The 26,660-nt window shown below is 37.0% G+C and overlaps 1 protein-coding gene across 11 annotated transcripts in view; it reads left to right on the forward strand.

Annotated features, from left to right (window-relative positions):
• The window catches only part of LOC149166447 (uncharacterized), a 110,817-nt gene that overhangs the window by 22,430 nt on the left and 61,727 nt on the right, over positions 1-26,660 (forward strand). For 6 of the 11 annotated variants that reach the window (XM_089432595.1, XM_089432607.1, XM_089432603.1 and 3 more), the window contains one exon: positions 8,052-8,175. The exons of 3 other annotated variants lie outside the window; for them this stretch is intronic. The gene's annotated coding sequence lies outside the window, so the exon portion shown is untranslated. The remainder of the gene's footprint in view (positions 1-8,051; positions 8,176-26,660) is intronic. 2 more of the 11 variants (XM_089432600.1, XM_089432604.1) reach the window with 1 other exon arrangement.

The raw sequence follows: 26,660 nt of genomic DNA on the forward strand, positions 1-26,660 counted from the left end.
AAATAGACTAAGGGTAAGGAAAATAGACTAACTTACCCTTTGGTTTGAAACTACACTTCTTAATTTTCAAAGCAATTCACAATTCAAGGGTTAATGGTAGCTCAAACAAAGCTAGGGCAAATAGACTAAGGGTAAAGAAAATAGACTAACTTACCCTTTTGTTTGAAACTACGTTTCTTAATTTTCAAAGCAATTCAAGGGAGGGAATAAACTAATTCCACTCCTAAAATATTTGGAGGATGGGTTTATCTCAAAAAGGGGAGTTGAGACACTATGGCCAAATAAGCCGACTTAACAATGATAACATAATCCTGTGAACATAATCCAAGCAAACAGAATAACATTTAGGAGAAAGCCCAAACTAAATATCTTTTCTTTTTGTTAAACTCACATGCAATGTAAACAGTCATAAATGATAAAACATTGAGTTGCATCTATTATTCACAATGATACATATATATAGTACATTGGTGTGACCCTTGGATTCATATTCCAAGTGGTCTCTTGGACTCCGATGGTTGTTTACATTCCACACCGACCCATAGAGGATTAGGTATCCAACATTCCCCCGCTTATTTTGAAGGGGTATGTATAAGAAGAGAGTTGTAATACAAAATGTGCAAAAAATGCATGGCAGCACTACGCTGAATGTGCTCTCTGAAATGTTGGTATAAGGGGGTGGTTTAAGGATGACCACCAACACTGGAACGCTTAGTGCAATTTCCGGAACTCTTCCAACTCTGGCAAGAAGCTGAGGTCTTCTGCTAGAGGAAGTGCTCCTCATGTTTTGAAGAGGGAGACCTTCAACCTTGAAAGGGAGGTCTCACCCTGCATAGAAAGGGAGAACCTCAACCTGAAAAGGGAGGTCTCAACTTGTGATGGTTTAAGGATGACCACCAACTCTGGAATGCTTAATGCAATTCCTGGAACTCTTCCAAAACTGGCAAGAAGTTGAAGTCTTCTGCTAGAGGAAGTGTCCCCAATTCTTTGAAGAGATGTCTCAACCCTGCATAGATGGTTTAAGGTTGATCACCAACCGAAGGCATGCTCAGGGGCATATTTATCTCTGGCTACAACTCTGAATCTGGTATGGCAGGTTGTGGCTCAGGCTCGCTTGATGTGGCTTTGAAGCTTGTAGATGACCATCACTCCCCCTGGTCAGATACAAGGTGATATGTTGGAGAAAACTCAATTGCAAGATTGTTCAATACTCTAGAACAAGTTCTGACATATGACTGAAATATCTTCTTGGTTGTTGATGTCCATTGCCAAGAAGCGATCCATCCAAGATGAATCTTTGTTCTTGCATGAGGCTTATTTTTGAAGCATATGTTTGAAGAATGAGTGGTTTTATGATAGTGCTCACATGGATCAAGATCAAAACAGTGATCTTTCATATGGCCAACTCGGTCACAGTGTTGGCATTTAACAACTTTTGGTTGCGAATGTGGAGGAGTAGAATCTAGAACAGGTGAAGGTGAACTGTCACGAAGGAATCCATCACTCTGAAACTGGATGGGCTTTGAGTAATCTAGAATGTGAAATGAAATCTCCTTATCATATCCAAGATCTGTTCTATGCTTGTTATGGACAAACTCTTCCCAAGGTCTGATAATCGGCTTGAGAAGTGAAGACTTAATTTCTGCATCTACATGCAAATGTGCTTCTGAAATGAGCACTTGATCCGAATCAACATTATTGACTTGATGACTTGCTGGCTGCTGATAGGATCATGTTTCAAAGTCAGATAGGGGATTGTTCTGAACAAAAGCAATTTCAGAATGATGCCTTTTTTGTTGTAACTTGTCTTGCTGAAGTTGAGATTCAAGCTGCAAAAAATCAATATTTTCTTGTGCATTTTGCAAGCAGGTTCAAACGTCTGTGAGAGTGATTTTGCCAATTTCAATTGTATCATGAACATTGGAGTGCATTAAAGTATTTAGCAACTCTAATAACTCAGTGATTTTGACCATTTTTCAAGCTCAACTAATAAGTGCAAGTAAAAATTCTAGCCTCAAAGATGGAAAATGATACCAACACAGAGTTCTTAGGTGTATAATTCAACTCAACAAAGATAGGAGAGGGAGATATCACTGCCTTGTACAGGTCATGTGATTAGATATTGTTGCTAAGGAGGATTTTAGAAATAATATTGATAATAAAACTCACAACTAGCACTTCAAATTCCACCCTCTTACACCAACAGAAACTCAACCAATGTGGTCAAATTCAAACATCTCAAAATGAGGCACCACTTCAAAGGTTTTGAGCTTTCGTTGGTTTCCTTGGAGCAATTTGAGTTTCAGCATCCTTCCTTTCGAAACAATATCAACTCAATAAAATCAATTTAGTAAACCTGCCAGAAACTCAGTTAACTGTACGCAGATGTTCGTTGTTGGCAGTGGCACATATAAATGGCTTGACTTCAAAACTCAACGCACATGGATGCTTTGGCATTCAATACATCAACGAACATATAATTCAACCCATCTTATTGTAATTCAACACATCGAATTGAGGCACATATAAATCAACACAGAAATGAATCAACGTTGGAGCTTTGGCAACAAATACGATATACAAATAATGTTGACTGCAACATATAACTAGCAATTGTCCCAAAAGGTACAAATAGAGGCCGATAGGATTATTAAATTGGAATTGTTGAATTTTTTTAGAAGAGATATTGGTTCAATCAGCCTGGTTTCCTACACTGCCACAACTCTTCCCGGTAAACCCTGACAACGATTCTGCTTTTGTGAAAAATTAAAATTTGCACCAGTAAACGTCACACATATACCTATACAGCTGGATTGTTGATTGATATCTTTGGACGTTGAATAATTTAAGGTAAATCTATTCGCTATTACGCATTTGTGAAAAAATGAAAATTTGCACCAGTGAGCATCACAAATATATACAGTTGGATTGTTGATTCATACCTTTGGACATGCTCGATTAATGAATAATTTAGGGTATAATCTATTACGTAAACAAAGGATCAAAGGGGGAAGGGGTGGGGTTTGTGTACTGGATCAAGCCTTTGAGATTCATGGGAGAAACGAAGGAAGAATCCCCGCCCAAAACCTCCTCTGCAATCATCCACTGTACCCTCTCAGTTGGATGAAATTTGTCCCAGTAAACATATTCCTTGGGATCCTTGCAGATTGAGCACCCTGGTTCCAACCCACAGCCTACATGGCCATTGTATGGACCATCTCCACAGAAAACCTGTTGACCCACCCCGTACCTCCTAGTCTTCGTCATCCAAAATGAGGTCTAGTCTGCAGCACCCTAGGCCGATGGCCTAGGCTGCCCTGGTTCGAGTCCTCCTGCCGACAGAGCCCTCATCGCTCTCTTTTTCACATCCCCCCTCAAGTGAGAAAGGATTCATAACCCTATATAATCTTATTAATGAATATTATTATATATAATATTATATTAATATTAAGGTTTAATCCTATTCATATTACCAAAAATAATTTAAGAGAGTCATAAACTAAGCAATATGGGGATTAACAAAAAAAATTAATTAATTAATCTATAAATAAATAAAAATAATTTTTTAGGAAGAAAGCGCAGGAATCTAGCATCTGTTGATACTCCAGCCATCATCTCTATTTAAATTAACAAGTCTTTTTTTTTCAATTTCTAAGGCCTCTCTAAATTTACGATAATGAAAATGGTCAATCCTCGCAATGACTTTAGCCTCTTCAATGGAGATGTGATGATTGGTTTTTTCTGCATGCTCTACCAAAGCGGAGGAGCGAGACCTTCCATGCCTGATGTCGGCAGCATGTTCACAAATCCTTTGGTTAATGGATTGGCCGGTCTCACCAATATAAGGAGCTCGACAAGAACAGGGAATGATATAAACACCCTTCTAATCCTTGGGGTTAATCGGGTCCTTAACAAAATGAAGAGAACTTTATATAGTGTTAAGAGGTCTAAAAGAAGAATGAATCTCATGCTTCCTCAAGATCCTAGCAATTTTATCCGTGGTCCCTTGAATAAAGGGAAGATGAACACCGGAAGACCAATCCTTGGGGTCAATCTTACTCTTAGGACCCTTTTCAGCATTTTGAAAAGCCTTAAGACCTTGAGACCTACTATAACCATTCTTATTAAAAACTTCCAGGAGGTAAGTTTTCTCATCTTCAAGGTGATTTTCGTCATAAACTTGCAACGCCCGCCGAAGTAGCTAAGGTGTTGAGAACGCCTATCTTTTGAGCAGGGAAATGATGGGAGCTAGCATGGAATTAAATTGAATTTAATTATTTTAGAGAGATGTTACAATGTTTAACATTTTGACTTAGTCAAATTAAAATTAAAATATAAAATATAAAATTTTCCAACCCATGGTTTTTCCTTATCATATTTTTAATCTATGGTTTTTTCCCATGGTATTTTTCTCTAATGTGAGTTATTTAAAGGTTAATATTTAAACTAATCTAAATTCATTTTAACTCTACATCTACCAAATGCCAAAAAAATCAAATCTCTTTTCACTCTTAAAAAATCAAAGTGTCAAAAAAAATCCCTCTTAACACATAATAAACTTACAACTAAAAATAAATCTAAACTAATTTTTAAATTTAAAATTTAAAATTTATATTTCAATTAAATTATAAAAATAAATTAATAATACATTGCATTTAAAAATTAAAAATCCTCAAAAATCTTTGCTTTTCTGAGCTTTTTTCTTTCGATCTTTGATTTTTATGATCTTTTTCGTGCTTTCTTGATTTTTTTTGCATAGAATCTTTTTTGAGCTTTTGTGCTTTCTTGACTTTCCGTGCTTTCTTGATTTTCCATTGTTTTGTTTTCTGGTTCAGATCAACGGTTGAAAGTGTTTCATCTGATCTAACGGATCAAAGTAAAAGTGTTGACGAAAAGTTGATGCATAGGAAAGGCCTATCGGCCTAATTAACTAACACGCATATGTATTGAATCTCGAACCACAATCATTCAAATAACTCGAACATAATACATAATCAGCCTCAACCAAGATATATGAATCACCTGTCAGCATCTGAATTGAACCCACAACGCACATATATATAAATGTTTGAAGACATTAATTAAACAACTTTTGAACACCATTGCAACGCGCACACATAACTTACTGTTCAAAGCATGTAGTCCATGCTCACCGCACCATTTCTACGCACAGAATTCAGGACTCCATTCCAATGTAGATAACTAAGCCCATATGTCACAATCCCTCGCATAGGCATGAGCGCAGGGAGCAATATATTCAACGCTCCAGCAATGCATTCAATGTTGTATTCAAACTATGATATCATGGAACAAGAATTCCACCAAGAATTCAATAATTCTGTAATGATTCTAAGAAGAGGCCAAACAACGCCTCGCCCCTCCTAAACAACCTTATGAATCCCAATGTCAACATCTTTACTCTCGAGCAACGTATTTAACATGGAATTTGTCTTAACCTCCTCGATGTTTTATGTCTTTACTATCTGCTGCCATTTTGCTTGTCAGGTTTTGTTGCCGCTATAGGGTCAGTTTACCACAATTACTGCTCACCAAACACATTTTCATGGAATTGAATTGAAATCTCTGCGTACCAGAGTAGCTAATGCAATGACATTGGCAGAATTCCCCTCAACGCACATATATAAATTGGCCACGGTCAGGTTTCCACATACAACACATGCAATGTCTGGTCCGGTCCTCTAACTACGCACATCATAACCTTAGCATTCTCAGCACACCATTCACGACATTCAACACAGAGGGTTCAACGCACTTAAATCAATAGTCGACCAATGCACCATAATTTTCAGAGCGGCTCAAATCAATGCACCACGGGCTCTGGACTCTTCTCTCAACATCGTCCATCATAGAGAATATACAACCATTTTGACCCAATGCACAGTCTTTAAAAAAAGGGATTAACACAGAGGAAGTTACCAACGCACACCAGCATATGGCATTCAAATTTATGTAAGCACTAATCCAATGCTCAAATCATCCATATCACCACTGCACCATCTCCTTTCAACGCTGCTTCAATGTTGCTTCTTTGAATAGGATCTATGCAGAGGGACAAAGCAAAGGAATAATGGAAAAGTTCTGCAGCCAAGAGTTAAACACACATTCTAAGCTTCAATCAACGATTTTCAGTGAATTTGACATACCAACACATACCAAGACGACCATCGAGACCTTTCGATATCCCACAAGGAGGTGGTTTACAAGAGAACGGGCGTTACTACGCCATCAGTATATTCAGAAAGTGAGAATTTTATGTACATTGGTTTCCCACAAGGAGGTGGTTTACAAGAGAACGGGCGTTACTACGCCATCAGTATATTCAGAAAGTGAGAATTTTATGTACATTGGTTTGGTGAGAAAAAGAAACGCTTCTGCAAGAGTAGATAACATCTGACATGTAGGGAACATTTTCTATGACTGCAACAGAATTGATGGGTGAAGCAATAGTCAGATAGAAGAGTTATAAGCAGCCATGTATAAACTTAGCTCTGACAAGTTCAGGATGGCGGAAAGTTCAAGATAGCAGAATGAGAAATCCATTTCTGCAAGGGCAGATCTCCTCACAACAGAGGAATGATAGAGCTGATAAAGGTAATGGCCTCTATTCTAACGAATGCTCAGAAAGGCATAGAATCCATAGGGAGAAGAACGTTGGTTTACAAAGGACACAGAAATAGATAGCTCACACTTGAGAAGGGCAGGAGATTGCCTGCAACTCTGATACCATGTTAAACTCACATGGAATGTAAACAGTCATAAATGATAAAACATTGAGTTGCATCTTATTATTCACAATGATACATATATAGTACATTGGTGTGATCCTTGGATTCATATTCCAAGTGGTCTCTTGGACTCCGATGGCTGTTCACATTCCACACTAGCCCATAGAGAATTAGGTGTCCAACACTTTCATTAGTTCTCATCATTTCTTTTGATTCTACCACTTGATGTCTTTTAGATTAATTGGACATTTAATATTAATGATGATAGACATACATAATTGATGTAGGAATATCTTTATATTGATGTCTTTTAGATTAATTGGATATTTAATATTAATGATGATAGACATACATAATTGATGTAGAAATATCTATAATGGACATTTGCCCCACCCCCGCACAATATCAAATTTCTTTATTTCCTCTTCTTTGTTTCTTGTCTAGAGTGACCAAGGAGAAGGTGCTCTCCTAAATAGTGCCACTGACAGTTCCTGCCACCATTTCAATAAGAGCCTCTGTGAGTGTTAGCGAAATTGAAATAATTGGGTTACACACAAAATAAAGATAGAAACAATGGACTATTGGGCACGTAGAGTGGTGCTAGAGAGGATTGTTGTAGTGAAATCTGGCATCTTAGTGCAAAGCCTCATTAGGCAAGACAAAGCACCACTGGCATCTCAGCAACAACTCCTTTTCTACTTTATTTTACTGTTGGATACCCTCCACCACAAGGGAGGCTTCCAGGGAGGCTTCCCGGTAGAGCTCAGGGATCTAGTAACCTTAGAGGCTTCATAACATCTGGATTGTTTTCTTAACATCTGGATTGTCTATTTTGTGTCCTGGCAGTTGTCAAGAAGGCAAACATTGCAGAGGCAATTGTCACACAATGAAAACAATATTGAAGAGGTTATAAATTGCATTATGAGAGAATTCATGTAGGATATTAAAGAAAGATAGAACCGAGGGACATCGGCAGGTCTGTTATAATTTCAACATATTCTCTATCTACACTGGCGTTGAATGCATACGTGACATTTAACACCAGGAATATTTGATCTGTCAAAGGTTCAGAAAATGTGGTTACAATCACTTTGTTGCCACCGGGTGGACCTACTAGCTGAAACGATTCTGCGCAGACATCTCTGTTAAACATGTCATTGCTCTGTCTTTCTTTCCTGTTATGTTAAAATATTATAGCTTTTATATCTCTTTATTTCGTATTATATTCAAGATGAGACTCAATTAATCTTTAGTTTGTTGAAACAATTGTTATCGGTAAATGATGTTTCCCCTAATGTTGATCAGGTAAATAATCGGTTTCCCTAATGTTATCTGGTAAATATTGGTTTCCTTGAAGTGCTGCCGTAGCAGGGAGGGATTGTGCAACAGAGGAAGATAATTGGTTTTGAATACACATGCTAATAAATGGGTAAGTATGCTAATACCATCACCAATCCCTTTCTATCCGTAGTTGCCGAGTGTAGCGAGTCTGAACAGCTATAAACAGAAAACAGAGGATATAAATAGACAAGGTCTTCAGGATGTGAATAATTTTTAAAAAGATGGGATATATATAGATAAATATTTCAGCATTTGATATTTATTAGATTTTCTTGGTATTCCAATGTTTTTTATTGAAATTTTAAAGCTCCTTACCTCAGGAAATGAGAAATTTAGAAATAGATAAGTAGGGAGTATTATTCACGGCCTTATTATTTTTTTTTCTCTGGAAAAAAAATAAGGATTATTCACGGCCTTGGAACTAGCTATCCAGAATTGGCTGAACTTCTCCGACTAACCATTCCCTCATATTAATATTAACCCCCAAAAGTTAATCATTCGTGTGTATAAAACAGCTAAATATAACGGAATGGTAGGGCTTGATGGCCTCGCTTAACTTGTAAGGTAGCATGCGTTGACACTCTTGTGTATGGAGTATTATGGCACTCTTGTGTTTGGAGTATGATGTTATACAACGAATCATTTAATTAATCATATAATTTGGAGCCAATGGGGTTTTAGCTCCGTGGGCCACTTGGAGGAATGTAACCTTACATACGTTGACACTCTTGTGTTTGGAGTATGGTGTTATACAATGAATCATTTAATTAATCATATAATTTGGAGCTAAAGAGGTTTTAGCTACGTGGGCCGCTTGGAGGAATGTAATTTTTTCATTGGAATATTTTAAAAAATCCTTTGATTATGGTCTCAATATTGTTTCTATTCTTACTTTGGATCATTTCTATTTTAATTTTTTATAGCTCTCTCTGATTTCTTAGTGCATTTCTCCAAAAATATTTTTCAGGATATCTTTTTCTTTCCATTCTCTGGAAATCAGACAAATCATATTCATATTTAGATTTTTCACGCCATCTTTTTCTTTCCATTCTCTAGAAATCAGAGGAATCATATTCTTATTTAGATTTTTCAGGTCTCCTAACTTGACGCTATTGTTTTAGGACTCGTCTTCCCGACTAAAATGTTCTCCTAACTTGACACTATTGTTTTAGGACTCGTCTTCCCGACTAGAATGTTGTTTTAGGACTGGTCTTACCATCTTAAATGACAATACAAAACAACATACATCATACAGAATGTTCACTGTGCAAAATCAATTCTTAATGCAAACCTAGAATTATGATCCATTACTAGCATGCCTACTAAATATTCGTTATACGGAAATAGTTATGATCATCCCATCCTTTATGGACAGTGCCACATAAATTTGTTGGCACTCCATAATTGGCAGTGTTCAGATGTGGCTCCACCCCTTTGTCATGTTCTTCGAGGATAGTAGAATATTCTCTTTGGACTTCCTTAGTCCAAACTACATATATATGGCATCAACTTGGTACCAAAATTGCCCTGGCAAAAGTTGCCATCCAGATTCCCCTTTAATTCATTATAGAGACCAAATGAAAACCTAGATTTTTCAGATTTTTCCGGACATCTTTTTCTTTCAGAGTTTCTTTCCATTTTCTGGAAATCAGAGGAATCATATTCATATTTAGATTTTTCAGGTCTTCCTACCTTGACACTATTGTTTTAGGACTAGTCTTCCCGGACTTAAATGTGTCCCTGGTCTTCCCAACTTAAATGACAATACAAAACAACATCCATTATAGAGAATGTTAAGTGTGCAAAATCAATCCTTAATGCAGACCTAGATTTATGATCCATTACTAGCATGCCTACTAAATATTTGTTATAACTCATACGGAAATAGTTATGATCATACCATCCTTCCATAAGTGATCCTTTATGGAAAGTGCCACATAAATTTGTTCTCACGCCATAATTGGTAGTGTTCAGATGTGGCTCCACCCTTTTATCATGTTCTTCGAGCATACTAGAATATTCTCTTTGCTTTCTTAGTCCAAACTACATATATATTGTCTAATACTCTTCCAAGGAATATGGCATCACCTTGATGCCAAAATTGACCTGGCAAAAGTTGCCATTACATTTAACACATTAATTGCACAAATATGAATAAGTGCAAATGTTATTAATGTTAAATGTTTAATTAGCAATGTTTTGTTTACGACAATGAGCATCTTTGAAATATAATGCTATCTAATGAAGCATTTATTTAATCATATATTTGAGAGAAAGAGGAACACAAAACTTTCATTTGACAATGCTAAAAACTTTTAGTTATTTAAGATTGTGTGTTCAGTTTTGTTTGTTGGCCATCTTAGTTCTACTAGAGCCGAGAAGTGAAAGAGTGAGAGTCATTTGATATGTCATCCCACTAGTTTAACCCTTCCAATAGAGAAAGGCCTCAGACTTTCTAAATGCCTAGATTCTAGAAGATAGTTATGTGACATGGCATTACATTAATAGGGTAAGAAATGAGGGTTTATAGAGTCATTTGATACGTCATCCCACTAGTTTAACCCTTCCAATAGAGAAAGGCCTCAGACTTTCTAAATGCCTAGAAGATAGTTATGTGACATGGCATTACATTAATAGGGTAAGAAATGAGGGTTTATAGAGTCATTTGATATGTCATCCCACTAGTTTAACCCTTCCAATAGAGAAAGGCCTCATACTTTCTAAATGCCTAGAAGATAGTTATGTGGCATGGCATTACATTAATAGGGTAAGAAATGAGGGTTTATAGAGTCATTTGATACGTCATCCCACTAGTTTAACCCTTCCAATAAAAAAAGGCCTCATACTTTCTAAATGTTGGGTGTGGAGCATGATTATCATCCTAATTTAGAGGTCTTTGTTTCAGCGGGATGTATACCTCAGGAAGATTGTACACCCCTCCATGCGGGGGGGTGTGGGGATCCCCCCGGGTTGGGGGGTTTCAGGGGCAGCACCCCCAAAGCTAAAAATAGATGTAAAATTGCCTTGTAAAAGTATAGTAATTTCTAGTCAATCTGGGCCGTTCATTAGGCGGATGATCTGACAGTAGAACTTATGTTTAGTTTAGGGTTTGTTGCCCTAGAAGGAAACCCCTCTCTTTGTATGAGGGCATTGTATTGAGGCTGTGTAGTAGATGTGTATTCTTCGAGCGAGAAACAGAGAGGTGAGACTGTGAGAGAAAACAGAGAATATTACAGCGGATCTGCGGTAGGTTGTGTCTCTTCATTTTGCTAGATAATAGAAAGGAAGGACTGGCTGTTCGGGGTGGACGTAGCCCAAACTGGGTGAACCACGTATATCTGTGTCTCTCTGGTTTTATGTGTTGGTGTTTTTCCGCATATTATATGTCTTGCATTTCTCTGTCATATATATAATTTTTCTAACAACAAATGCCTAGAAGATAGTTATGTGACATGGCATTACATTAATAGGGTAAGAATGAGAGTTTATAGTGGTAGGTTGTTTCAACTCTTCTTTTCATCTAGATATTAATACAGAATATTGCTTTTCATGAGGGGCATACATGTGTTGTTTGATTTCATAGCATTTATGACTTAATTTCAATTAATAACATATATGACTTATTTGGTATGACATAAATGAAGAAGATAATTTCTAAATGCCTAGAAGATAGTTATGTGACATGGCATTACATTAATAGGGTAAGAAATGAGAGTTTATAGTGGTAGGTTGTTTCAAATCTTCTTTTCATCTAGAGATTAATACACAATATTGCTTTTCATGAGGGGCATACATGTGTTGTCTGATTTCATAGCACTTATGACTTAATTTCAATTAATAACATATATGACTTATTTGGCATGAAATAAATGAAGAATATTTTGGGCACTTGATATCCATATTAGTTTGGTACTTTAAAATTTCAATTAGAGGTCACCACCCAAGTTCATTTCACAATGAAACATTTGGCCCTTTGTGATAAGGCTATAAGAGTCGTCATTGTGATAAGGCTAAAGGGTACAAGAGTCATCATTATAATAAGTCTAAAGGGTAGACGATGCCCACCTGAGTGGGAGCTCCCCCACTCGGGCATCTTGACCCTAGTTAAGTCATAAGTTATTGGTATATTTGGCTTATGGGCTTCTAGATATACTCTTGGGTTATAGAGGAAGCTAGTTGGTTTGGTATTGGGCCTAGCCCAAATCACTCAAGGAAATTTCAATAAGTCAATAAGAGGACTTATATAGGCCTTTCCAATGTGAGGTTTGACTAGAATACTTGTTTATTGGAGGCAGTTGAGATCATTTCAAAGAAACCGATATCAATTTCCCATAGAATTTAAAGACAAAGATTCCTTCAAAACTATCATCCTACCATAATCAATTTCTCATCATTCACATCAAAACTCTTTTCATTCTCTTTAATCATTAATTTTCATTCATTGTCCTAACTATAATCTTTTTCAACTTATGTACTACTTAATTACTTTACTGGTTTCTTATTTTTCATTTATGTTTGGAATATTCTAATATATCCCCCCCCCTCCCCATGGCATTTTGACCACCCTTATTGTGGTGAAATTCATCAACTACTAATTCATGTACTTCATCCTATTGAGATTCATTAGTTTCTTTCACTAATTTTTTGATTTCTTAACTATTCACATCATCCTAATTGAATCATGTGGATTAGAAAATTCAACACATATATCGAGGCAAGATGCTACCATATCTATATAATACTTTCTAACAACACTTATCATGTGCCTTTTCACCATGGAAAGTCTAGTTGTGCATCTTCTAATAGACTAACTATTCACCACTTTGGAAAGACCAAGTTGGAGTATGCGACCATTATTACTTGTATTCTCTCTTTGGATCCTTTTCTACTTCTATAGCTCTCCGCTATTTCTTCTTAAAATTTTCTAAACCATTTTTAGGTTCTTTCTCTTTCTATGCTACGGGAATTGATAAGATTATACTCATATATAGATTTGTCAAGTATCCTACCTTGAAAATCCATGTTCTAGGATTGGTCTTCCTTACTTGAAAAAGGCATTCATTATAGAGAATGCTAGTGTGCAAAATCAATCCCTAATTTAGATTTCGGAGTATGATCCATCACTAAAAACAATAGGAAGACAACTCGAATTTAGAATAAAACCTGCTCCTCTCAGGTGAGGAGCACCTGAGTTTGCCACAATGCTGCATTCATTGATTAGAGCAATCACACATACACAAATATAATGGTTACATTCTGTTCGAGAGATCACAACAATCTCCTAGAAAATAGGATCTAAATCTAAACTTAGAAAACAATCAAAACAACCTTTCTCCATTATTTCTAAGTTTCCCCCTTAATGGAGAAAGGATTAACCTCCACACCTAAGATCTCCCTAAACAATTCAAATTTCATCTTCCCAAGGGGCTTTGTGAAAATATCAACAACATTTTCACAAGTATTACAATATTCAAGAAAAAATTCCTTAGACTGTATCTTCTCTCTAATAAAATGAAACTGAGCATCAACATGCTTTGTCCTTGCATGAAAAATTGGATTATTTTCCAACTTGATCGAGCTCTGGTTGTCACATTTGATAATTGTAGCCTTCTTTTGTTCTTCTCCAACATCTTGAAGAATTCTCCTCAACCAAACAATTTCACAAGTTGCTGCACACAAAGCTTTATATTATGCCTTAGTAGATGAAAAAGATACAGTTGGCTACTTCTTGCTACTCCATGAAACAATCCCAGATCCAATACTGAATGCATAACTTGTAGTAGATCTTCTATCATCCAGATTACCAACCCAATCTGAATCTGAGTAACTTGTCAGCTCAACATCAAATGAATCAATATACTTAAGACCAAAATCAATTGTTCCTTTAAGATACCTGAGTACTTATTTTGCTGCTCTGCAATGGCTTTCGAGATGTCTTGCCATAATTTGACTTAACACATTAACAGAGTATGCTAAATCAGGTCTGGTTGTAGTAAGATAATTCAAACTTCCCACTAGTTATATATATAATGTACCATCTACCTCTTTTAAGCCATCATCAAAATGAAGTTTCACATTCTGTTGCATTAGGACAAAAGCAACGTGACACTGATCCATTTTAAACCTTTTAAGTACTTCTCTGACATACTTACCCTGAGTAACAAAATTATGGCATGCATCTCTCCATACTTCAAGACCTAGACAGTAATGTAACTCGCCAAGATCCTTCATCTCAAATACTTGTGACATCTGCTCCTTAATTGCATCAATCAGTTTGACAGAATTTGTTATAATAATTAGGTCATAAACATACAAAGAAATCAGTGTTGCACGCCCCTCTTCATCAAACTTGGTATACAAATTTGGTTTTCTTTGACTCCTTATTTTTCTTTTCTGCAACACCGTTTTGCTGTGGAGTGTAGGGTACTGTAAATTTTTGCACTATTCCATGATCCTTGCAGTACTTGACGAAGTTCCCCAATTTGTATTCTCCCCCTTAATCTGAACGGGAGATTTTTATAAACTTCCCTGATGAAGTTCCCCAATCTGTATTCTCCCCCTTGATCTGAACGGAGGATCTTTATAAACTTCCATGTCTACTTCTCTGCCATGTTTTTTAATTCTTTGAAATACTAAAAAACATCACTCTTTTTCCTGAGGAAGTACACCCAAGTGTACCTTGTGCAATCATCAATAAACAACAAAAAATAATAGGCACCTCCTAAATATCTGGTCTGCATGGGTCCACAAACATCAGAATGCACAAGTTCTAATACATCTCTTCTTCTCCTATCAGAATTAGAGGGGAATTCATCTTTGTGAATTTTTCCTAATGCACAACCTTCACAAGCAACATATTCATTCTTTAACATAGGGAGTCCTTCAACCATACTTTGTTTCTGCAACAATAATAAATCATGATAATTGATATGACCATACCTCTGGTGCCAAAGACTTTCTGTCGACATTGTTGTAGAAGTCAATGCTTGATGAATTTTGCTAGTGACATCAAGCTTGTACAAGCCTCCAACTCTGACTCCTGAAGCAACATGTTTGCAATGATCCAACAAATCTTTCACTATGCAATGTGTTTTGAAGAATTCAACCTTCAGATTCTGATCTGTAATTGTAGACACAGAGATCAATTTTTTCTTGATCTCGAGCACATACATAACATTATGGATGCACCTGACACTACCATTTGGTAAAGTCACTGGAATATCTCCATATCCCATGATCTGATGTGCACGATCATCTCCAAGATAGATGTTTCTGCCATTGCTTATTTCCTTGAAGTTTTTGTACCAATCCTTATTGCATGATTCCTGAAGCAACATGTTTGCAATGATCCAACAAATCTTTCACTATGCAATGTGTTTTGAAGAATTCAACCTTCAGATTCTGATTTGTAATTGTAGACACAGAGATCAATTTTTTCTTGATCTCGAGCACATACATAACATTATGGATGCGCCTGACTCTACATTTGGTAAAGTCACTGGAATATCTCCATATCCCATGATTTGATGTGCACGATCATCTCCAAGATAGATGTTTCTGCCATTGCTTATTTCCTTGAAGTTTTTGTACCAATCCTTATTGCATGTCATATGGATCGAAGCTCCAGAGTCCATAAACCAAGCATTAACATCATCCGTTTCAGCAGACAACACAACATTAGACATAAACAACTTAAGATTTTTGAGATCAGAATTTAGGCCTTCTCCTACAAAATGTCTTGAATGTCTTATATGTTTATTATGCCTAGATTCATCACTTTTCTTCTTATAACAGTCTCTCGCTAGATGCCCACTTCTACCATAGTAAAAACATTTCATTCCAGAGTCATTTTTAACAGATGACATACCTTGATTTGATTTCGGAAATGGCCTTTTCTGAGATGAGCTTCCATCTTTACTCACTCCTCCTTGTTTCCCTTTGAAGAATTTCTTCTTGCCACAAGTGCCAAATCTGGATTCTGAGGCTTCAAATTCTTGTGCCTCTCTTCTTCCTGCAATAGTATACCTGTCAATTCCTCAATTTTGGCGCTTTCTCCCTTGCTGCAAGACCTATAATAAACATCTGATAGTCCTCTAACATTCCATTTAAAGTGATTGTCACAAGATCAGTAGCAAGTATTGATTCTCCTATATCTCCCAACTTATCTTTCAAATCTTTAATTCTGGAAATAAAGGCACTAACAGATTCATTCTCTTCCATTTTAATATACAAGAGCTTACTCTTTAGAAACAAGACTCGATTTGTATTCTTAGTTTCATACAACTCCTTCAATGCATTCCAAGTTGCATTAGAGGTTTGACAATCACGAATATAAGGGATTACATTATCTTTAACAGACATCCTTAATAATACCTTTGCTTTGTTCTCCCGCTTCTCCCAGTCTTGAATCGATGCAGTTGTTGCGCCTGCAACAGGTTTTTCTTCTTCTCCCTTTGTGATGGTCCAAGCGCCATAACCTTCCAGCAGTGTTTGCAGCTTGAATTTCCAATTAACATAGTTGGATCCGTCCAATTTATTGGCCTCATTCAGGTATGTCTCTGCAAGGGGATTAGCCATCTTGACAAAAATTCCAATTTCCAACAGTGCCCAGCTTCTTACTCCACACTTCACGAGCACCACCAGTAGCTCCACGAATCCCTGATTGACAGATCCACGACTCCAACAACGACTAGGGTCAGCAGCTTCAAACAAAAAACAAATGAATCTCAACCAATTTATAAATTCCACAAAAAATGGATTTGTGCACTCTTACCACAAACACAGTGTAAAAAAGCAAAATTTTATAAGTTTTTCGTTATCTGCGCACTTTTCCTTCACAAAAGTTGCACAAATATGCTCACTTTTTCTTCATAAAAGCAGCTCAGATATGCACACATTTCCTTAATAAAACCTACACAAATACACTCACTTTTTCTTAAGAAAAACTACACAATCTGCCAATCTGTGCACTGTACAATTAACTGAAGGTGCACAAGTTAGCTCTGACCTTTCTTCACCTAACAAATACCAACTCCGCTTACCTCCATTGGTCGACACCAAGGTCCACTGTGCTCCACATACAACATGACAGTGACTCGATCCTCAAACGAACAATGCAATCACGCTGCTCCACGCATGAATATGGTAGATCTTGTCTCTGCCAACAAATCTGCACACCTGCACTCACAAATAGAGGAGGTTCGATGCTCACTAGTCTCTCTCAACCACAAAAGGCTCATCGTGTGAATCTCAGCCACAAGGGCTCAACTCAACCCTGACACTCTGATACCCACTAAAAACAATAGGAAGACAACTCGAATTTAGAATGAAACCCGTAGCTCTCAGGTGAGGAGCACCAGAGGCTGCCACAACACTGCATTTGTTGATTAGAGCAATCACACATACACAAATATAATGGCTACATTTTGTTCGGGAGATCACAACAATCTCCTAGAAAATAGGATCTAAATCTAAACTTAGAAAACAATAAAAACAACCTTTCTCCATTATTTCTAAGTCCATCGAATGAAATGCCTACTAAATAATCCATGTAGGGAAAGAGTTACGACCTTTGTAAATATTTAATCATGGCTAGCATTCTTTATATTCATTGTTATTGCATAATTTTCAATGCTCAAATGTCGATCCACCCACTATTACTAGACTCAGCTCAAGTAAAAAATCGCCAAGGAAGAAGAATTGATTTTTTGACTTGGATCAAGAAAATCTTGGTGAATTACAAAAATATTTAATACTCAGCTCAAGTAAAAATTTGCTAGGCAAGAAGATTTGATATTTTGACTTGCCTCAAGAAAATCTTAGCGAATTACAAAAATATTTAATATAAGCATGCACAATAGTTTTTAGGAATTTATAGGAAATTTTTTGGTGGTTTATAGTTAGGTGGACAAGTCTCATGTTGACTGAATTTAACTCACAATTAAAAGGAAGTTCATTTACTTAGAGAAAAGAAAGAAAGTGACCATTGTTTTTGAATTCGTGATCAATGGCTCCCTTCGTGCACTTATTCTTTAAAATGAAATCATTGAACTCTAGAAATGCCCATTTTGTTTTCTTCTCTTATGTAGTCTTTTCATCCACACTTATATATGTGCATTCACTTAGGTGGAAGACAATTTTTGACACTTCCCTTTATTTCATGAGAGAAAGACACCTAAGATCTATAATGTATTAACTTGTATCATTTAAGATGTTGTGCCCAGCCAAGAATGCGTGGAGGGGCTTGGGAATAATGAAGCTACCTGACCTATCATAGTCGCATAAACCAAGCAGATTAGGAAAAGATTACCTTTTGACCCCCCACCTTCTTTCCATCCTCAAATGTAGTGACGCTGCTTGACCTATCATAGTTGAATAAACCAAGCATATTATGAAAATATGGCCTTTGGACCCCTACCTACTTTCCATCCATCCTTAGATGTAGGGCCTCAGTGCGACATAGCATCACATTTGGGTGCGGATTATCCTTAATCGGATAAAGAATTGTGTGAAAGATACCTTTGGACCACCTACCTACTTTCCAGCCATCCTTAGATGTAGGACCTTGGTGCGGATTATCCTTAATCAAAAGTAAGGCTTCATTGGCCTCATAAGGAATTGTGTGAAAGATATGCCCAATCTATCTCTTTTCTTGATCCTTCCTATATCAATTGAGAAATCCCTAGCACAAAGAGTCAATATTGGTGTCCCTCCATCCTCTTATAATTGGAAGGAGTTCCCAAGGAAAGAAAGGCATAGGAATGAAAAAAAATGTGGGATAGAGAGCCATCCTTAGGTGTAGGACCTCGGTGCAACATAGCATTACATTTGGGTGCGGATTATCCTTAATCAAAAGTAAGGCTTGGTTGGCCTCATAAGGAATTGTGTGAAAGATATGCCCAATCTATCTCTTTTCTTGATCCTTCCTATATCAATTGAGAAATCCCTAGCAGAAAGAGTCAATATTGGTGTCCCTCCATCCTATCATTGGAAGGAGTTCCCAAGGAAAGAAAGGCATATGCATGAAAAAAATTGTGGGATAGAGAGAAATCCTACTTGTATAAGTGCCTTAGAGGCTAGGCTTCCATTCCTCAGAAACAATTTGCAGCGTGACTAAGCCAAGTGCCAACTTGGTTATATTCATATCAATGAAATATTTCTGTCAACTTGGTTCTATTCATATCGTTGATATATTTATGTTCCCTTGATCAGTCCCAAGCTTGAAGGTGATAGTGAAGGATGTCTAGCCATCACGAAATCTCACTTAATCTTGGCTAGAGGTATGCCCATACCTCTATTAATGGTTGTTGTAAGGACTAATGCAAAGGAAGTGGGACAATATGAAGTGAGGTCATCAAATATTCTATTGTTGAATGCTCACTAATCCTTGGGAAGGCCCAAGGAAGGTTCTAAACAAGAAAACCTCTTTTATGGGGCATATATTAGAGGGTAGGTCCTACAATGCTTGCACCATCCATCCATAATAAGGCACAACTCTTGGTCAATAAATACAATATTGATGGGATAAGTTAGCTACTAGTTATGGACCAGAAGGTAGGTTTAATCATAACTTACCCTACTTGCCAAAGTTGAGAGTTAGGTTGCATTTTTTCCCCTCCCTATCCTTGTCATCCTCGATTATTGGTCATTTCCCCTAGCAAGCAAGGCTTCAACCTCCAAGCATTAATATATTGTAAAGAAGTGTTTTGATTCCTTTACACTATTGTCTTTGCTTATCAATTTGATGTTGCTAGTGGGGATGGAAGGGAAGGAACATTGAAATAAATGTTGGCTTCCTTCATGATAAGGTATAGCTAACTCACTAGTTAGTTGGTATAATTTCCATTATTGATTGGAGGATCCTATGGGGATTGATTTCATGAGATTGGGCAACCATGAAGGAAGGAAAGCAAGGTCAAGAAGCCTAATTGATTTTCTTGGGATTCATTAAGCTTAGGTTTGGCTCGAGTCCTTCCATCTACTGGCCTTGTTCGACACTCACTTTACCCAATGTCTTGTTGAAGAGCAACACACTTTGCTTTTCTCTTTACGTCATATCAACTCTTTCTCTCACTAAATATAGGTATTGCATTGATACATATGCCATCATATGCCATCATCAACCAACTGTGGAAAATAAAGGTTGCCAATCCAATTAAGGATGCCATCTAGGGGGGCCTAACTATTGTTTAAGGTACTACTCGAAGTAATTAAGGAAGGGTATGTCCACTATGCTATATGCTACACAAATATTCCATCACTCTCCCTTCCTCCATTATCTCCTCCTATTATAGCATGTTGTCTTCCTTCCCTAAAGAATAAGGAGAAGCACCTTTTGTGCATGTTGTTCTGGTCAATTAGTACTAGAGATTTTCTTTGTCATGCATTCCAAGATTGGAGAAATTGAGTGTTAGAGAGCCCTAATTAATATAATAAGGAAGCCATCCATCCATGTATACAAAGAAGGTGCATGCCAACAATACCTTAATTTGTGGCTACCATCTTTCCCATCATTCGTAATAGTGTTGTTATGCGAGATGTGGAGAGGGAGGGCATAGTGGTAGCTATATATGCCTTTTTGAATAATAACACCAATAAAGAAGCTAAGGGTGGAATAATTGTTTCCTCAATTGTCTTCATTGCATCCATATATATCAAGGCAATAGGCAATCCAAGCTACCACTCCAAGCTACATGACTTTGTTATATAGTTGGAGATGGGCTGGTTTTACTTTTGAATGTGATTGATTAAGGAGGAAAGGTTGAGTTCCTTGTTGGAATAATAGAGGTATGATTAGTTGATTACCCCTCCCTACTCCCATATATAAGGCTATGCATATATGAAAAAGAATGTAGCTTGTGAAAAGCATGAAGTAATTGAAAAACTTAGTAATTGAAAAACTTACCTTCCTTAAGGAAGGCCCCACGAGCAAGATAAAGGAAGCAACTTAGTGGCTTGGGCCGTCATGAATTAAGGGAAAGGAAAGAGTGAGCTATATAGGGAGTAGGAACTCCTATAGAATAGGACGTCCATATGATCAATGAAAAATGACTCTAGTGTATCTACCTAAAAGGAAGGCAAGGAGCACGGTAACTAATAAAGGAGATAGATATTATACTCCACTTCTCCCCAAATAAGGAAGTAAGTGGTCTACCTAGTCCATGGAGAAGGGAGGGTACTTGATGCTAATAGGTAAACGATGTTCTGCTAAGAAGATATGGTGAGTGGGTATCATTAGTGAGACAAGGGGTTTGGAATTAAGTAGTTAAAATGTCGTCTTGGATTGGAAGAATGATTGACATCATGAAATGCCATGAAAGGGTAGAATGATTGACATCATGAAATCCCATGAAAGGGAATAATGATTGCAAACAATGTATCAAAACCGAATTGGTTGACCCCTTGAACACGGAAGTGGTCTAGAACAAGAAAGAACAAGAAAAAAATTGGTCAACCAAAAAATGCATAACATATTCAAAATTTAAAGAAAAACATATATATTGATGTGTATCCATATGAATCCAAACCATTTAGAGACAAATATGCAAAAGTTCCATTTATATCACAAGTAAGAGTGCATATAACCAAAATAGCACTAAGTGCAATACATCTGTAAACCAAAAATACATCAACAAATTGGCTCTAGATGGCCTCTAGTGTCCAAAAAAACCCAGCGTATCATCGAGATCAACAAAGAGGCTCTAGATGGCCTTTGGCATATATTGGGATCATCATCATCAATATTGCCCCCTAAGCATTCAAATAAGATAGAAAAAGCTTAACCTGTCAAATCAAGATTTTGTTTGAGTGATGGGTACATTTTTACTAGGGTCATGATAGAGGAGTTCAAAAATCGATGTCACTAACATCAAGGTACACATATGGCCAGTGATGAGTCTAGATTCACCTCAAGAGTATCTAATAGGGTCCCAGAACACATGCAATGCGCTTGCATGTTGCAAACTAGGCAAAGTTGGCCATTCCTGACAACAATTTTTTTTTTATAACAACGACAATAATCATCCACTCGTGTGCCAAAATTATATACAATGAAAGCTAATTTAATGAGCAATCTAGGACTAAAACTTAACAATTTTTCATGGTTAGATTAACATATAATATCAAAGTAAAGGTGATGTCAGCCCTAGAATATGGTTGTAAAATGGATGAAAAGCCATCAAAATGCCTCTCTATTGCACTTTAAATTGTTTTCAATCCGAAGTGTATACATGAACAAGCTTACAAGACTTTACTAAATTTTATCTTCAATACTTCATAAAATAATAAAAATGGTTTTATTTTTTTAGGGTTCTGTAATTCAAAGGAAAAATGGAATTTGATGGCACTCATGACAAGGACCAACTCCTTCTCAATATAGGGTATACGGTGCCTAGGATGCAAACCCCTTAGGGTTTCTTTTAGGGTTATTCCTAGCTTAAACAACACTAGCACATGTAATCTAACAAAATTATTTATACAATCCTATTTATGAGAAAGCCCCTACAATCCTATTTATGAGAAAGCCCAAACTAATGTTGTTTCTTTTAGGGTTATTCATAGCTTAAACAAAACTAGCACATGTAATCTAACAAAATGATTTATACAATCCTATTTATGAGGAAGCCCAAACTAACATTTTTTTGTTTCATTAGTTATTGTCATTTCTTTTGATTCTAATAATATCTATATCTTTTTTCTTTTAGATTAATTGTATATTTAATATCAATGATGGGAGACATACATAATCTATGGTGTAGAAACATGCATAATAGGCATTTGTGCCCACCCACCATATCAAATTGCTTCATTTCCACTTCTTTATATCTTGTCTAGAGTGACCAAGCAGAAGGTTCTCTCCTTACCTAGTAGTGCCATTGGCAATTACCACCCTTTCAATAGATGCCCCTCTGAGCATTAGCGAAATTAAAAGAAGTGGGTTTGTCTAGAGTGACCAAGCAGAAGGTTCTCTCCTTACCTAGTAGTGCCATTGGCAATTACCACCCTTTCAATAGATGCCCCTCTGAGCATTAGCGAAATTAAAAGAAGTGGGTTCCACACAAAATAAAGATAGGAAAAATGGACTTTGGGTAGGTAGATTGGTACTAAAGAGGATTGTTTTAGAAAAATCATGCATCTTAGCACAACGCCTCTCTAGGCAAGACAAATGCACAACACACATGATTGTTACCATTGTCACCTTAGCAACAACTCCTATAAAATTCTATTTTAGTGATGGATACCCTCCACCTCAAGGGAGGCTTCCTAGTAGGGCTAAGGGATCAAGTAACCCTAGAGACTAAAGCTAAATTCTTCCTAAATGATACAATCCATGCCCACCAAGCCTAGGCTTGTAAAGGCTAGGGTTTAAAGGTGGAGAAGGGGTAAAACACAAGTCAGTGGTTCATGATAGATATGGGTCAATTCTATTTCTAGGTTCACTTCAATAGTCTCCATTAATGTCCTATAATGCACCCAAACCATGCAAATCCCTTGGCTACTACAAACTAGGGAAATTTATGACAACAAGACAAAGTTTACAATGTGCAACATAGGGACTAAAAATGAATGATTTCCCATTGTCATATTAGCATTAAATAACACATTAAGGGTGACTACAACCCTAGAATATGGCTATAAATTGCATGAAGAACCACCCCTAGGTGGAAGACAATGTTTGACCCTTCCTTTATTTCATGATAACTACAGATCCAAGGCCTATAATGTATTGACTTCTATCATTTCCTTAGATTATTGTGAGATGATGTGCCTAGCCAAGAGTGTGTGGAAGGGCTTGGGAATAGTGAAGTGGCCTGACCTATCATAGTTGCATAAACCAAGTAGATTATGAAAAGATTACCTTTGGACCCCCTTAATGCCACTAATATCAAGTTGCATATGGAGTCTAGGATACAAACGCCCTAGGTGGAAGACAATGTTTGACCCATCCCTTTATTTCTATCCCCCTATCTGGAAGACAATGTTTGATCCTTCCCTGTATTTCATGAGAACTAGACACCCAAGTTCTATAATGTATTGACTTGTATCATTTCTCTAGATGATTGGGAGATATTGTGCCTACCCAAAAGTGGGTAGAGGGGCTTGGGAATAGTGAAATTGCCTAAACTATCATAGTTGCATAAACCAAGTAGATTATGAAAAGATTACCTTTAGACCCACTCAATGTCACTAACATCAAGGTACCATCAAGGTACATAGATACGTAGAGGGTTTGTGCTCTTGATTAAATGCTAGTTTCATACCCTCATACTGGACAAAATCCAATGGAAACATTGCAATCACCCTAATCCTAAAATCTTAAAAATTGTCAAGTTTGGTGGATTTTGAGTTAGATCTAAAATTCTATTTTCTCCATATGAAATCCATGCTTTGGTTATGTTCTAGGACCCTATTAGAGAATCTTGAGGTGAACCTAGCCTTAGTTTTGACCCATAGCAACCGTGAACCCCTTTCTTTGTTTTACCCCTTCTCCACCTTAAACCCTAGCATTTACAAACCTAGGTCTTGGTGGGTGTCGATTGTATGTCACTTGAGGGCATTTAGCTTTAGCCTCTAGGGTTACTTGATCCTCGAGCCCTAATGGGAAGCCTCGTTGTGGAGGGTAATCATCAGTAAAATAAAACAGGAGTTGTTCCTGAGGTGATAATAGCAACACTCGTGTGTTGTGCATTTGTCTTGCTTCGTGAGGCTTTGCACTAAGTGCAATATTTTGTCGGAACAATCCTCTTTAGTGTCGCTCTACCTGCCCATTTACAACAAAATCTTGCAGCTTAGTGCAAAGGCTCACTATGAAAGACAAATTCACAACACACAAGAGTGTTACCATTGTCATCTCAACAAAAACTCTTCTATTTTGGTGATAGCTACCCTACACAACAAGGGAGGCTTCTTGTTAGGGCTTGGGGATCAAGTAACCCTAGATACTAAAGCTAAATGCCTCCCAAGTGACATAAAATCAACACCCACCAAGGTCCAGGCTTGTAAAAGCTAGGGTTTAAGGTGGAGAAGGGGTAAAACAAAGTAAAGGCTTCACGGTACCTATGGGTCAATCCTAAGGTTAGGTTCACCTCAAGAGTCTCTAATAGGGCGATGGAGCACATCTAAACCATGCAAAGCCCTTGGCTACTGCAAACTAGGGAAAATTTTACAATTATGACAACAAAGCAAAGTTTATAGTAGCAGCAATAGTCAACCACTCAAAAGTGTGCAAAAGTTACATACAATGATGGTTAATTTAATGAGCAACTTAGGACTCAAAATCAATAATTTTCCATAGTCAGATTAGCATATAATAGCTAATTAAAGGTGATGTCAGCGCTAGAATATGGTTGTAAAATGCATGAAAAACCATCAAAATGCCTCTCTAATGCACTTTAAATTGTTTCCAATCCTTAGCACATATATCAACAAGCTGAAATATGCTAACGAAACAATATTTGGTTGAATTTTATCCCAGTACAACATGCAATATTAAAAGAAAACGTTTTATTGTTTAAGGATTTAATAATTCAATGAAGAAAGGGAATTAGATGCACATTTGACAAGAACTATTAAAGGAAAACATTTTATTCTTTTAGGATTTAATAATTCAATGAAGAAAGGGAATTTGATGCCACACTTGACAAGGACTAGTTCTCAATGTAGGACATATGGAGTCTAGGGTACAAACCCCTTACAATTTCTTCTAGGGTTAAAGGGAGTTCGTTTACTTAGAGAAAAGAAAGAAAGTGACCATTGTTTTTGAATTCATGATCAATGGCTCTTTTCCTGCCCTTATTCTTTAAAATGAAATCATTGAACTCTAGAAATTCCCATTTTGTTTTGTTCTCTTATGTAGTCTTTTCATCCACACTTATATATGTGCATTCACTTAGGTGGAAGACAATTTTTTACCCTTCCCTTTATTTCATGAGAGCTAGACGCCCAATATCTATAATGTATTAACTTGTATCATTTAAGATGTTGTGCCCAGCCAAGAGTGGGTGGAGGGGCTTAGGAATAGTGAAGCTACCTGACCTATCATAGTCGCATAAACCAAGCAGATTATGGAAAGATTACCTTTCGATCCCCCACCTTCTTTCCATCCTCAGATGTAGTGAAGTTTCCTGACCTATCATAGTTGAATAAACCATGCAGATTATGAAAATATGACCTTTGGACCCTTACCTACTTTCCATCCATCCTTAGATGTAGAGCCTTAGTGCAACATAGCATTAAATTTTGGTGCGGATTATCCTTAATCAGCAATAAGGCTTGGTTGGCCTCATAAAGAATTGTGTGAAAGATACTTTTGGACCACCTACCTACTTTCTAGCCATCCTTAGATGTAGGACCTCAGTGCAACATAGCATTACATTTGGGTGCGGATTATCCTTAATAAAAAATAAGGCTTGGTTGGCCTCATAATGAATTTTGTGAAAGATATGCTCAATCTATCTCTTTTCTTGATCCTTCCTATATCAATTGAGAAATCCCGAGCACAAAGAGTCAATATTGGTGTCCCTCCACCCTGCTATCATTGGAAGGAGTTCCCAAGGAATGGAAGGCATAGGCATG

The sequence above is a fragment of the Pinus tabuliformis genome, chromosome 5_1 (genome assembly GCF_031772625.1).
Source record: "Pinus tabuliformis cultivar Carrire ecotype Pingquan chromosome 5_1, CPIR1, whole genome shotgun sequence".
NCBI lineage: Eukaryota > Viridiplantae > Streptophyta > Pinopsida > Pinales > Pinaceae > Pinus > Pinus tabuliformis.